Raw genomic sequence first — 15,152 nt, 5'->3', positions numbered from 1 at the left:
ATCTTCGGATTGTCCTTTTAGCCATCTCACTGATGTTTTACCTAAACATTAGTTTCTGGCTTAGGAAGCTTCACATTTAACAGTAAACTCAGTATATATTTAGTGGCTAAAAATGTTCATTCTGAGCATAAATGTCCTCATGTTGGAAGTCCTGTTTCCCCTTCTCAATGCTTTCCCCGCCTGCGTTGACTTGGCAACGCTGCTGATGGCCCTTTAACACCAAACTGCTGATTCCAGTGCTGGTTCTAAATCAAACCAAAGGACTCATTCCTTCCATTTGAACCCAAGCACTTGGTCCAAGACAGGAAATCTGGTACAGTAGCACTAACTCTTTGCTGGTCCAGACCAAAACAACTCATCAAGGGGCTGTGGGCAGCATCAAGAAAACCAACTTACCGTACCGCCATAGTGCTATTTCTGAGTGTTACCCAGCACTTGTACAGTCAAAGAAAGACGTTTTTGTTTGGTCCAGTGCTTTAACATCTCATGTTAGAGTTGGAGAAAACCATCAGTTTGTCAACACTTAGTTTCAGCTTGATTACCGATGTGTGTCAAACATTTTGACTGTTTCCGTACACAGAACATGCTGACCAGCTGGCTAACCACTTTTCTGCTGTTTGCCTTTTTTTTCCTCGCAGAAAAAAGTGCAAACATTGTGTGTGACTCCAAATAAACTCACTTTGATCATTTAAAGTTTTCCCATGTTGGGTTGCATATCATTCTGAAATTCTATTTGTATTTATAAGACTGTCATTTTTCTGCTTATGCACATTTCACTCAGTTGTCTCCTGGTACTTTTTAGAGAATCTGTTACAGTTTCCCTTTGAAAACTGCCTTTTTATAAATATTGAACAACTTTAAAGATTTTTCCTAGCACAAGTTTTATTTTGACTCAAAATGTTATGCATAGACATTTGATTAAATTTCCTTTTATGAATTTTTGGTAGCCATCAACAACTTATGACAAGATTCTGGCTGAATATTTAACTTGTGCTTGTCGTTGTGGCTTAATACTTTTTCTCTGGAAGATGTTTGACTTGTTTGTGTGGGAAGCTGCATATTTCCGTTCTGCTTTAAGGGGGAGATTTTAGCGGAGGGACTTCTTTCTTTCTGATTTTGAACATCTTAACCAATTTCCTTCAAACTCATGATAATAGTTTGAGTCAGATGAATAATATTTGGACAGATTTATTTAATATATTTAAGAACTTAATGCAAGTGGTCAAATATCCGGTCAGTGTTGTGCTAGAAGTTAGAATTTGAAAAAAAAAAAATTTCACATTAAATTCAAACTTATGCTTCTAAATTTCATTCTATAAATGATTTAACACTGTATGTTCTTGAGTTATTACACTTTCAAAACAAACAAAAGATCCTTACAAATCACTGAAAACCTAAAATGGAGGTAGCACTTATGCCAGTGACAAGTGTATATAAACGTCTGATTAGAACTGGAAATTGTTGCCCAAATGTATAAAAATCAGAGTGTTCAGCCATCTGTAAGGCAAGACTTTCTGCACTGCTGTCAATACATCCATTAAAATTGTCAAAGCCTTTCAGCACCTTCTGATTTGAATCCACCAGCTGCCACACCTAGAAAGCTTTTAGAGCAAACTTAAATAAGCTGGCAAAGCATTAACAGCTTTTCTGGATAAAAGAAAAATGAATTGGCAGCATGAGATTTGTTATAGTATCACTAAAGTCCTTTAAGAAGACATTCTTCTGAGATGAGGGAGTAGCTTGATGTTTTGCACATCGCCACATGTAAAAGAAAAATGTTTAAATTATAAAGTCTGACAATATTTTTCTCTGAAGCCAAATTCGCTTTCTAGCCCAAAAAAATCGTGATTATATTTGACGGTGTATTCTGCACCAGTCAGCAGTTTCTGGTCGCTTAGCTGCGTTTCGTCAAATCTACTATTTTCAACTTTGTCCTGGTTTTTATCTGATTAAAAGCAGCCTTCGGAAAATCCATCAGGAAATCCTATCTAAAGAAAAACTCCACTGAATCACCTGTAGGAGCGTACAGTTTGAAGAATGTGTGACACTTCACAGAGAAAGAACTACTGCACAGATAGCTGCTGGTTGTCTGACTGAGTTATGTTAATGACACCGCTGCTCACATATTTCACGAGATGTGAGCAAATACGTCATGTGTTTCTGGCTTTCTCCCACAGTTAAACATGATCGCTGTAAACGTTACTGCGTTCATATATCTCATAAGAAACTGTCTGTGTACACACGGGGGCTGCTGTAATTCCTGGGGGTCTCGTGTCTGATTTCATGCCTTGCATTAAATCGGTGTAGGGTTTAACGTTGCTCTAAGGCGTGATATACTATACCCAGTGTTTCACGGACACACGAGACCTTAACACACATGCACACACACGCTCATTCCCATGAAGAAATACATACCGAATACAGCTGGAAGAACACACATCTACGCTCCTGTTTCCTCTCTCTACACACACACACACACACGGTGTGGTGTGTCGTGTGGCTGTCTGTCTTTCTGCATTTTACGAGACTATGCAAACTAACTCTGTGATACAGCTAGAGGAATTTGCTGACAATGTGTGTGTACCAGCAGGGAGGCGGTCTAAGATTTGTTTGAATTAAAGACCCCAACTGTTCTGCTTTACTGACACTGAACACACCCCTCTTTTATGCTGTATTCTCCTTACAATGTTTTTTTTTTTATGTGTCCATTTAGCACCAGAATTTCATTTGTTTGGACATCTTGTAGTGTCTGAGTGTTTGATTAGTTGATTTAATGACAAAAGTTAAACAAAAATATTGGCTGTATTTCATTTTTTTCCAGTTGGCTGTCTTGTACCACTAGTTTAAAAAAATATTCAGTTTTCTAATAAAAAAATTTGATTTTTTGTAGGTTGGTCCAAATTAACAGTATTTTGTGAGATATAAAGTCATTCATCTTTAACAAAAAAAAAATGTCCTGGTCAGCGGAAACCAAACAAATCTGATAGTTAAAATAAAGTGAAAAAGAAAAAAGCTGCAATAAATAAGTTTTACACCTTTTAAATGATGTTTTTTAAAAAAGAAGTTTTTTTTAAAGCAACTTATGCCATTTTTGATGGTTGTTGTCAGAAAGAAACTAATGTAAAAAAGACCAGCTTGGACACGATAAGATAAGAGTGAAAGGGGCTGAGAAATACAAATATCAAAATATTTAATAGGAAGTTGACGCAAGGAAGAAGAAATGTTTTTTGACAGTTAGAAAAACAGGAATGCAATGGAAACAAGATAAGAGACAAATGTCCAACAACAACTTACTCATGGTGAAAACGAACCAAAGAACCGCTGAGAATGAGAAACAAAACGTTATTTATACGGTTATATAAGCAGAGGATGTACACTTTGTACACTGTACCCTGAATCACTGGTGAAAGGATGGAGCAAAGAAGCTAAAGATGTAATAATTATGTATTTCCCATTGACATGCAGTTTATTGGATCATTATACTTGGTATTTTGCAGCTTTAAGATCAGAGCACCAACAACTAAATAATTGACCAAGGACAGATTTTTTTGTGTTCAGTTTATCATCATTATTTTGGTGTTTTAATGTGAAGGTTTTTATGTTATGGCTAAATAAAGAACTGTTTGGTTAGTCTGAGTTGGAGACTTTTTGTTGTGTTTTCTGGTAGTTTTCAGAATGGTAAAATTGGCTTCATTACAAGTTTCAACTAAATCAATGCGTGATTTTCATGGATCAACGTCCCATTTGATAAAAACAGAGGGATTCCTGTACGATTTTCTTAATTTCTCCTATAAGAAATGTGTCAACCAAACCACACAACAGAATATTGGTTTAATAGTGCAGAGCTTTGTGTAAAGCTGGACTTTAAATAAAATGTGCAGACACTCCAAGACGGCTTGCTGTCTTCAAGCTTCCTGCAGCCAAAAGCTGGGCTGATGCTTCAAGGTGAATGCTATAAATTCAGTTTATTCCTCTTGAGCTGCTCTGTTCTCTGTTTTATCTCCCTCCCATCCGAACGCATCCCTGCACCCCTTCCACTGACCCCCCCTTCATTCCTGCTGTCCCTCCTTCACTCCATCTTTCACTATGAAATACCTCAACTCTATACATCCCATTCCCCCACAAACTCCTATCACTTCTTCCTAAAATCCTTCCATCCTTTTTCCCAGTTTCCATCTTTTAACAGTATACATCTGTGCGGAAATGCTGCTCTGACTGGATCTGTGTTTTTCCGGATGTATTTCATCCCCTCTTGCTGTGTTTGTTGTCACACTTGTCACAGCATACTGAAACTAATCAATGATGTGTGTGACTGCGTGTGTTAAAGATCCCATTTCCAGCGGCTCTGTCAGTGGAACGACATTTCCGTCTTCTGCAACCATCATCTCTGCAGATATAACAAGACGTGAGCAAGGCGCTCACACACACACACGCACACACAACATCAGCTATACCATCACCAACAAAAAAATTGCACGCTTAAGCCTCTCGAACACACACGTAGTAACTTCCAAACCCATTTGGAGCTTTCTCCCTGGCAGCAGCGCTCCGAGATGCACACCCACACATAAAGACACTTGCATAAAAAATGCGTCCTCCCACACAAATGCATGTACACATGCTTATGGCAACACCAAAAAGAAACACATGCTCTGATCCTTTCACACAGCAATGAGCTTAATCCACATTCACAGTGTGCCAATGGAAGTCTGTTTGTCTGTCTTTTTGAGAGCTTTATGTGACGAGAAGGGGCATGCCGTTTTGACACTTGGCCTCACAATCTCGAATCACCGCTTGCTGCTTTGTTTCTGTTTTTCTTCTCCTCTCCAACCTCGCCACTCTTACTAGTTTTGTCCTTGAGGATCGGGGCAGTGACAAAGGCTGCTGCTGTTAGAGCAAAATTAATGTACAAAATATGATTTCATGGAAACTTTGGAATCCATTATTCCACATTTTATTTGCAGTTTGTGAAGGGTGTGCTGAATTCTTGCACCAATTATGTGAGATAATTGGATAGAATGTTATAGGAGGCAAGAACAAGTGTGACATCCTAGAACCAAAACTAATAAATTGGGAGAAAAACAAAAGTGTAAAAAAGGGATGCAAAATAAACTTAAACCCACATGTTTTCCTCTGCTAATTGGTGGTTTTTCAAGGCACCCCACCAAACTGTTTATTAAATAGCAAGAAACAAGAGCATAATCTTTGAAACGGAAAAACGGAGCAACAGGGAGATAAAAATTTATTTGAAGACGATTATGTTGAAAAATAGCTGTCATTTTAGGTAAAGCCTGTTCATTGTTATGAAATTAAGACATTTATTTTTTTATTCCTTATTCAAAAACATTAAGGTGAAAACTGTGGTCCCAATTATTTACAATCCTGGAAACGAGTAATAAGAAAAACTTGAACTAAATCCGTATTTCATAGCAATTGCGTACTCGCACAATGAAACCTTGTGAAAATCCAACCTTTCATTTAAATTATTTATTCAGTAGAGGAATAATCCCATAATAAGAAGATTGGTTCAGTTGGGGTGAATTGTTGACACCTCTGCTGTTAAAGCTTTCTAAGGTTTGTACATTCATATAAATTGGTCTTTCAGCTCACTGTGGATTTTTTTGCTTGATAATTCAGAGACATGTGTAGATGTGTAGGAAAATTTTTTTCTACACATGTAAAAATTTGTAAATGTAGAAAAAAAGGCTTTTTGCTGGCTTTTAAATAATGGGTTGAATGGGTTGGCATGTAGATGGCGTCTAATGGTTACTATGGAGATTTGGTGATTAATAAAACATTAATCTTTACTGCAACAGGTTTTCCTCTCCCTCCATCCGCCTCGCTATGTTGGTGTCTGGATCAGTATCCGTTTTCATCCTGGTGGTCAGTGCAAAGTTTAAATGCGCTGCTGGCCATGTTGTTAAAAACATTACGTTTGTCATCTTTTCATGTTTGTTTTTCAGTCATTATTGTCCGACACTAAGAGGAAATTTTTCACATTTACAGCGTTCCTTAGTGCACATCTGGAAGTCGCAGGTGTCTGTTACCGTGACTGGTTGCTGCTCGAGTGCTGACAGATTGTTAGCAGATGTCTTGGTATCAGTAGCAGAGCGTTGGAACGGATTTACTGTTTAGAGCCCCAGCGAAGACAAAGCTGCATCTTTAGTCACACCTCTGAGTGGGTGTGCTTGTGTGTGGTCCGCTGGACAGAGCCAGCTTCCGTCGACCATGGCTAAAACCCTTTTTTACACTTTTCTCATTAGTCACACTGTGGGTTTTTCTATATCTGCGTATGTGTGTGAGAGAGTCTGAGCGACGGGTAGAAAGAAAAACTGTGAGGGAGCGAGAGAAGTTTTTTTAGAAGAAAAAAGGGAGTGAGAAAAATGGGGAATGTGTCAAGAACAGATCCTCATTCTGTCATGCAGTAGTCCCACCTGCCCTCTTCTCCTGCTCGCATTCTCTTCCCTCCTTACCATCTTTGTCTCTCTGCCTCCCTCTCCCCCTTCATGTCTCTTTGATTTGTTTTCCCTCCAAATCCTCCAGTTATTTTATTCCCATCCCTGTCAGTGCTGTTTCTGTGCGTCTTGGCGTGTAGGGGTGTGTGTGTGTTATGAAGCTTCTCGTCCTCGTTTTTTTTAAGCTCTCTGATGTACAGCAGCTCTTGAGGGGAGCTTTTCTTTCCCCTCTGGAACACAAAAACACACAGAGATATCCCATGCACCAGCTTTAACCTATTTCCCCAACACTTCCCTCTGACGGTGCCATCCTCTGACTCTGTGCTAAATCATTCATGTCCAGCCTCTATGACCCAATTCCAGTTTAGTTTAAAAGCACAGACACGGAAGAGCCAATTCTCAAAAAGATTATTCCCAAAAACATGTTGTTTTCTGTGCTTTGTCCCGGGCCTTGCACAATGACTCTTATCTTTATCTTTTTCCTCGTTTTGTCACGGTACAACAGTAAATTCCATTGTGTTTTACTGGAGTTATATGCAACAGATCAGAGAAGACTCTAAAATAAAGTCAACCCATGTGTAATATATTCTTAGTATTACTGTAGCTGTTCTGTAAAGGCCTCAGATAATTGTCAGTGAACAATCAGCATCATAAAAACCAAGGAACACAGCAGACAGGTTCTGGAAAAGTTTAAAAGCATAAAGAATAAAGTTATCAATCCCAAACTGCAACCCCCTCACAGAGCTCCATAAATCCATCATCCAGAACTCAAAGCATGGCACAACCTGCCCAGCCATGGCAGTCCACTTAAAACAACATCAGAGAACGTTAGGAGTAGCAGAGACCCATGGAAACTTGGGCAGAGACCAAAAGCTCAGGAGGTAGAATCTGTCAACAAAAACAACTGCTAGTACACAAATCTGGCTTTTACGGAAAAGTAGCAAAAAAAAAGAGGACATTATTAAAAGGAGGCAGTAAGAAGTCATCGTAGGGGATGCTTCTCAGGTGACACCAGGACTAAAACTTTTATGCTTTGTTTCTACTTAGTTGTGCTGTATCAGTGGTTTTCGATACGCTATTATGACACCAGTATGTCTGCTGCTTGTTTCAGGAAGTGACGTTCCTGACTTCAGTTTATGGATTGTTGTGTGACACTAGTAGTTTCCCCCTATGCACCTACAACTGAAGGGGTCGGTTGTATTGGACGCTTTTACAAGGGAAAAAGGCAAACTCGCACAAATCTGTGCCTTAATAATCATTGGAATTTTGGCTTTAGACTCCATGAAAAACTGTGGTGGACAACTAGCACCGTCATGCTGTGGGGTTGCTCTCCCTCACATTGACAGGGAAGCTAGTTAAAGCTTTAGTGGCTGCAAAAGACTTTGGATCAGAGCTGACATTTGCCTTCCAGCAGGACGACAACGTTTAACACCCAAAACTATATTTTATTGGCATGAATACCTTTAAAACTTCCTTGTTCCTAGTCGTGAGACGCGGCTGATGTGAATTTTAGTGTTTGTTTGTTTTTTAACTTAAAATACATATGAAAATACGTAAAATTTCCTGATCAGTTATCACATTTCAGATTATAGCTGTAAATTGAAAATCAATGGGATTTCTTTACCTAATGCTCCACAAAGCAATTGCATCTTTACTCAGCTTTTTTTATATGTAGAGTGTGGTCCAGTTGTAACATTCTACATGTATGTTATTATTAGTTGTTAGTCAGATAAGTTGTAATGTAGTGCAGGGACACTTAATGACAGCGCTGAGCAACAGTTAACACTCAACAATAAACCAAACCTTTATTGGCTCTCTCCACTTTGATGCCCCTCACATGGCAGGCCGGCTGCAACACATGTTCCATAAAGACCTGCTGTGTTTTTTCTTGTCGGGTTATAAAATGCGGCGCACGGTAGTTGTGTTTGGGAGTTTCTGTGGGACTCTGCGAGAGAGAGAAAGAGAGAATCTCAACGCAAAAGCAGCACAAAGTCTCAACTAACAGGGACTATTGACTTCATGTCAGATATATATTTTGCTGTATAAATTAAATCCATGATGTGTAAGAGTTTGTGTGTAAGATGGAGAGAAAGAGGGAATTGTCTCAGTGCAGATAAGAACGGGGGGTGGTGGGGCTCACTTCTCACTGGTTGTGTGCCGCAGGTCAAAAGCTGTCAGTTGGGCGAGAAATACTTCTCTGCAGGATTTCACTCTGGAGACCAAGAAACTAGTAGCAATGAATGTGAGTGTATCCTGATTTGTGTGAAGGAGAGAAAACTGTGGTGGGGGAAAGGCAACAGAAATGGAGGCAAAGACAAAAGAATTAGAATTCAACTTTGCACAGAAAGTAAGGATATTATTTCTTTGTTGTTACAATGCTTCTTGGCAATAAATCTTATACATCTGAGAAGTCTGTTTATTCCCTCCTAATGATACCGCATTTGTGAGGAAAACACATTTATGGGGTGAGCAGCAGAGTTGAGTGTATGGGTTGTAACCATGAAAAACCCACTAGTTCTTCTTTGCCGATGCATATAGAACTATAGAACAACACCAAACATCACTCTTGTTTGGTGTTGTTTATTGGATTAAATGATTAAAGATTTAAGAAACAAGACATGTAAGCAGTTTAAAATGTAATAATCTGAGCCACCAATTGTGTACACAACCTCAACAACCTGTCTACCTCTTCCTCGAGGGATAATATCTGATTCCTGAACCAGCATTTGTCACAAATCAGTCTCTGTAGTTGTGTTGTCCACTTTGGTGTGAACTTTGGTGTCACTGGTTGGAGAATCTCAAGTCAATGGCTCTCTACGTTGAGATTGCCTTCAATTATCTTGTTTTTCCAGTGAGAGAGATGTGGCCTCATACCATCACACGCCCCACCCACCACAGAAGATTTGGGAATATTTTCATGGGCACAGCCTCTATTCCCAGCTCTGCTCTTAACCTGCAAATTCATTTGTCTTAATGTGGCTCCACTTACAGGGAAATAAACAGACATAACTACCAAAGAGTTGCTACCAAAAAGCATTGTTACAACAATGAAATAACCCACCAAACACCAATTTCCTTTGCCTTCCTCACATTTCTGTTTGCATACAGCAAGTCAGCAACGCAGAATCAGCCCAGTGGCAACACCATTATCAGATGAAACTACAGTGTTACCAATGCTAGCTTTGCCTTTCACTACCACAGTGTCTGTTTCAGAGACAGCCTCATTTTTCAGACTTCTGTTATGGTTGTTCAGAAACTGCCTTGAAGAAACGGTGTAAAAAGGATGCCAGCTCTCCTCCAGTTCAACTTCAATGCTACAAACAAAAAATTAAGTGCTCTGATTTGCTGCAGCACTTTTCGTTCATATTTGTAATTCAGAGTGTTTCTTGGTTCACGTCAGACTGCACATTCACACTCCCCCAAACAAACCAGACTTTTTAGGTAAATGAATCAGAATTCCATTAAAGCGGACTAAACAGGGCTGATGTGATTACACTGTTACTGTGGAGAAATTCATCATGCTGCTTGTTGCTCAATTGCATCCTTCATTTTTGAGATATTATTCCTCTTCCTCTGCGTTTTTAAAAAAGCAAAGGTGTCAAAGTGACACCAAGAAAGTGTCACTTTCAGTCAATAGAGACCTGAGATGAGACTTTGATTTGGAGTGAACGACTTTAAACTTGACTTGAACCTAAAAAAAAACAACAACTATTTATGAACTTCTCTTTTAGGAGAAGATGTTAATAAAAATTGTGTTACTAAAGATTTGGATGGTTGATTTTGAAGTCTAACATTATTTAGTAGACATGCAACAAATACAACAGCAGTTCAATACCAAAACTCTGGCAGCCTTAATTTAGGGTTTTGTGTAAACCAGAGCAGATCATAACGGAGAAAACAATGGACAGTTGTTTCGGTCAGTCAGAAACAGAGAGCAGAGAAAGGGGATTATTTCTCCAATAGCTCTGTGTTTGTCTTAGACAAAGACTGGCCAATGTCATTCTGGACTCAAATCTACTATACACACATGCACAGGCAGTTAAAATACAACATGAGAACACACACCCCAGTGAGCGTTAGCATAGCTTAAACACAGCAGATTGCAGTGAATGTCAACTTCGTGAAAGCGATAAGACGGCATACAGAAGAAGCAGCTTTAGTGTGTGAGCAGAAATATGTGAGTGATCTAAGACCAGGCATTAGGGTTTCTGATAAAGTGGGGGGCCTTAAGTGGTTTGAGGAAGGAGAGCGCCTTCCCATCTGTGTGTCCGCGTGTGTGTGTGTCTGTTGGGGCTGGGGTCAGGTGCCTGGAGCATTTGTGTATATCTGCTTACTGTCTGCCTTGTCGCAGCAGCGATGACATCATGGCACACGACCGGCGAATAACGGAAAGAATCCGTCCCCCTGCCTATTTCACAGATAGAGAGGAAAGAGAAGTGGAACGATAGAGTGACAAAGACGGGGGTGTTAAGGGAGAGAAAGAAACGTGAGAAAGGTGAGCTTGAAGCTTAGAGTGAGTGAGAAGTGGTACAGGAGTAAAATTATAAGCAGACTTGTTAAGTTGTGACTAACCAATGAAACGCTCTTATAAAACCATGACAGCTTTACTTTACGCCACTTTTACCACCTGATGGGAACATTTTGCAGCTTGTTACCAGTTCACTATAAACCTTTTATATAAACACTCATAAAATTGAGGTTTTCTTTGTGCACTGAAAAGGATTTTACACCTTTAGCAGCACAAAGAAATGAGCAAATAATCAACTAGACTTATTGTGCATGACTCTAAAAGCTTGTATTCTTTTGCTGGACTTAATCTTGAGAAGTTATCAACACCTGTGTTAATGTGTGTGAAGTTTCTTCATCTCATGCAGCTCAGGTTACTCACTGTTTAGACTTTGTATGTCTAGAAAGACATGATGTTCACACACACTCACATCTAAGAGCAATTCAATTAGAGCAATTATTTTTGTAAAAGTAAGAATTATTCCCATAGCATATTTACCGTAATATGTGTAATCCTATGACTAAAGCTAACACAAAAAATGTTCTCTCTGGTTAAAACAAATGTTTGCTCTGAAAATTGCAACACTTAATGATTAGTGTCTCAGCTCCTCTCTGTGCAATAGTGCCGTGTTGTTTGTACTTGTGATTTGTTTTGTTTTTCAAAGAAAGTTTGCCGAACTTGCCGTTTGTTTGTCTCTAGCCAGACGTGCATTCTGCCTAACTACTGGACAACCCTGAACATTAACCATATGACTTTGGTTGCTTCACCATGAAATAAGGAGATTGATCCAGTTAAGAAGGTGGCCCAGTGATTTGAGCTGTTATAACCCTGAATGGTTTCAGGCTAACACTACTAAAGCACAGGAAGTTGTTGTTGTTGTGTTCACAGTTACAATACATCCTTTTGGAGCATAAATTATGGTCAGTAATAGACAAATTCAATCATTTCTAAGGAGAATTAGAGGGTTGTGATTAGCAAATGGTGGAAACCAACAATTGCACATTACAATGAAAATTCTCTGGAATTTGTTGTTGGCTCTCAGCATTTCATTCAAAAGAAGTCGGCAAATAATGAAATAAGAGTATCTTGGTGTTAACCTTTCCAAAAAGCTTTTATTTTTTGTTACTTTTAGTGATCCATCCTTTATTCTGCTCTGCTCCTTAAACTTGAAAAGAGAGTTTCACATCCAAGGATCTTTATCCTCTGGGAATCTTTTGCCCTCGCATTGCTCGCTCCATTGTCTTTTTCCAGTTTCCGTGATAATGACATATTCCAGACAGTGCCAGGAGCATTCGGCGTTCTAAGTGCCATCTGACACAAGAATCGTCTCACGATTTACCAAAAGATTGCTGCACTTGAAACAGTTTCTTTCTGATTACATAGCAACAGCAGTAGCCGCAGCCAGCGCTTGTCAGGAGCACGTGTTTTAGCTTTGCAAGCTGAGAAGGCCAAGTCGAGTGTCTTAAGTACGTGTTTGTGTATGAGTCTGACAGAGATGAAGGGAGAGACCCAGAATGAGACAAGTGCATCTGGAATGAATATAATATTATCACCAGCAATTTATAAGTGCAGAGTTCTGGCAGGTAACTCTCAAATATGGTATAAAACTAACTCTGTTAGCTGTAATGAGAATATTGTTCCATTGGTCTTTCTTTGTGCAAATCTTAGTTTCTCTATCAGTGGAGCAAAATAGTGAAAGGAGACACTGTCTGGGGCTTTTATAGTTTCTGATTGTCCACAGAAAGGAATGGAAAATACGTTTGCTTATGAGTCAATTAAATACTATTTCACTTCAAAGAACATACATTTCAATTATTTTTTATAATCAGGGACTAAAGATTTTTAAATCCAACAGACTATTTACTAGTATTCCTACGCAAACTGAACAAGTCTGGAATTTTATTGACAGAAAATAGAAAGAACTGCCCATCCGTCTAACAACCCATCAGCCACTTGTACATCTATTTGTTCTATCCATTCGTCCGTAAATCCACTAGTCCATCATCCATTTTCTTTCTCAGTGATGCTTCCCATCAGTCCATCCATCCATGTTTAAGATGTTTTCTTTGTTCACCTCACCTGACTCAAAAGATTGCTTTATCTCCAGAATTAAATACTAATTAATGCTAAGAAGTTGAGACGTTATTTCAGCCGTCTGAATCGGCTGTATTGGAGCCAGGACACACACAAACTGCAACATAATGGTTTCCGCTTATCTCTAAAAGTATGTGTTTAGATTTAAAGGTCATCACAACGTTTGCAAATCTATTGTTTATATTTCTAAATAGAAATATTTTGCATAGGTAAGTACTTATCTAATTCAGTCTGACAGATTTTATTTACCAGCCCAGGGAGCCGATCTACCAGTCCCAGATTTTTTGCTCACTTTCAGATGCATAATGGGACGTTTGCCCACTGACAGTTTGGTCTGTGAGGTTGACCGAGGATATTTTTTCCCATAGTCCAAACACGCAATCTGTCTCCATTTAGATGTCATCATCTCGGCATTCCTCCTTGCATGGCTTTGTCAGTGTTTATGTAAGAGCGCGATTGTGTGTTATACAAAAGGAACAAAATAGGAATTTTAGGAATCTTTTCTCCATCATTGCGGATTTCTGGGATATATGTTTATGGATGCCGTGATGAAACAGAAAATTATGAACACTTCTGTAAAGTCTGAGGATTGTTCATAAAGCAGCTCAAAAAAAAAAGTCAACTCTCAGAGCTCAACTTGGAGTCGGCAGGGATCGGACTGATTCCAGCACATCCTTAAACAGTTGTTGTGGGTTTATTGCTTGCATCAGTTAATACTTTTCTCCTGCCGTAATACTTAAACAGTTTTACTACATTCACTCTAAAATAGTCAAGGCCATAACATATGCAAGTATTTTATTTTAATTTATTGTAATCTGTCATGAAATGCATGCCTTTCCTTGCATGTTTAATTTGTCTTAAATATTATTTTCTAAAAGTCTGATCTGTTGTTAGACCTATTGATATAATGCTCAGCTTTCTTTGTATTTATGTGGATGTGTTACTAGTGTGGCCTATCCTTCAGCTGTGAGGGATTGTAAAAATTCCTTTTAGTGATTTAGATTCCCTCTGAAAACATACGATTCTGAGAATTAACTGTTTTGGATCTTAGCTCGGCCCAATTTGTGGCTGATGGGATGAATTTGATGCGGCTTGTTGCTTTCCGACCACAAGGAATGTTATTCATCTGTCAGCTTCCCAATCGAATCAGGAGGGAAAGCGAGATAGAGGCAGGAAGGAAGGCTGGACATAGAGCAGAACTGAAATGGAGCTCAGAAATGTGTGCATTCGCATTTTAAGGAACCGAAGACAGTTTTAAAATCTGTGAGATTCTTTTTTTTTAGATTAAAAAAAGCCTCTTTTTTATTTAAAAGTAAATCAGTTGGATTTGGCGTAATTTGTAGTCACATCTCTAAGAGTCTAGATGTTACCTCAGTAATAACAACATCTTAATGTTTCTGTTTATATTCTGTTTTGTGGAGTGCAGGCTCAGCAAAACAGGAAAAAAAGTAACAAAAGTGTTGGTTACCACGCAACACGGCCGCAAATCCTCTCTGCTCTCTGTACAAACCAAAAACATGCAGAATATAAGAGTGGAGTAACTGACCCCAGAAAGAGGGTCAAGAGAGACCAGATAAGGATAAGCAAAAATCTGCTCCGAACCGACGCTGCTCCTCCATCCAACTGTTGTCTGGTTCAAAGAGATGGCACTGAGACTCTGTAACAGTAAATCTAACAAGAGCTTAAGGTCTGGATTCATTACAGCTCCATTACAGCTCACTGATGCTTTTTGATCATTACAGTTTGTCTTTGTAACTGCTGTTCCTGAGAAGAATTTAATTTTTGTTGCACATAAAAAATATTATAATTTTGCAGTAGTCTTATGTTTTGTTGTAATAAATACAGTAGTAATATATTTTTTAATGTATTGGGCACAGTGACCAATGTTGCCTCTGCCAAATTTTATATATTATGCCATATTTTCTTTTTCACAGTAACTTTAGAAAAAGTTTAACTTAACATGAAGGATAAAATGGATAATTTTCTACACTAACTGTAGTCATGCTATAAGATAAGAAACACCATTGGATTTAGATCAGGTGTGATCTAATTACTTTTATTTGAAACATAAAAATTAATTGCTATAAACATATCAT

The 15,152-nt window shown here is 38.7% G+C and overlaps 1 protein-coding gene across 12 annotated transcripts in view; it reads left to right on the top strand.

Annotated features, from left to right (window-relative positions):
- The window catches only part of LOC102216858 (ELKS/Rab6-interacting/CAST family member 1-like), a 124,011-nt gene that overhangs the window by 72,044 nt on the left and 36,815 nt on the right, over positions 1–15,152 (top strand). The gene's annotated exons all lie outside the window — the stretch shown is intronic.

This window comes from Xiphophorus maculatus, chromosome 17 (assembly GCF_002775205.1).
Source record: "Xiphophorus maculatus strain JP 163 A chromosome 17, X_maculatus-5.0-male, whole genome shotgun sequence".
NCBI classification, from domain to species: domain Eukaryota; kingdom Metazoa; phylum Chordata; class Actinopteri; order Cyprinodontiformes; family Poeciliidae; genus Xiphophorus; species Xiphophorus maculatus.
The sequence above is the reverse complement of the archived record's forward strand: the minus strand, read 5'-3'. Positions and strand labels throughout refer to the sequence as shown.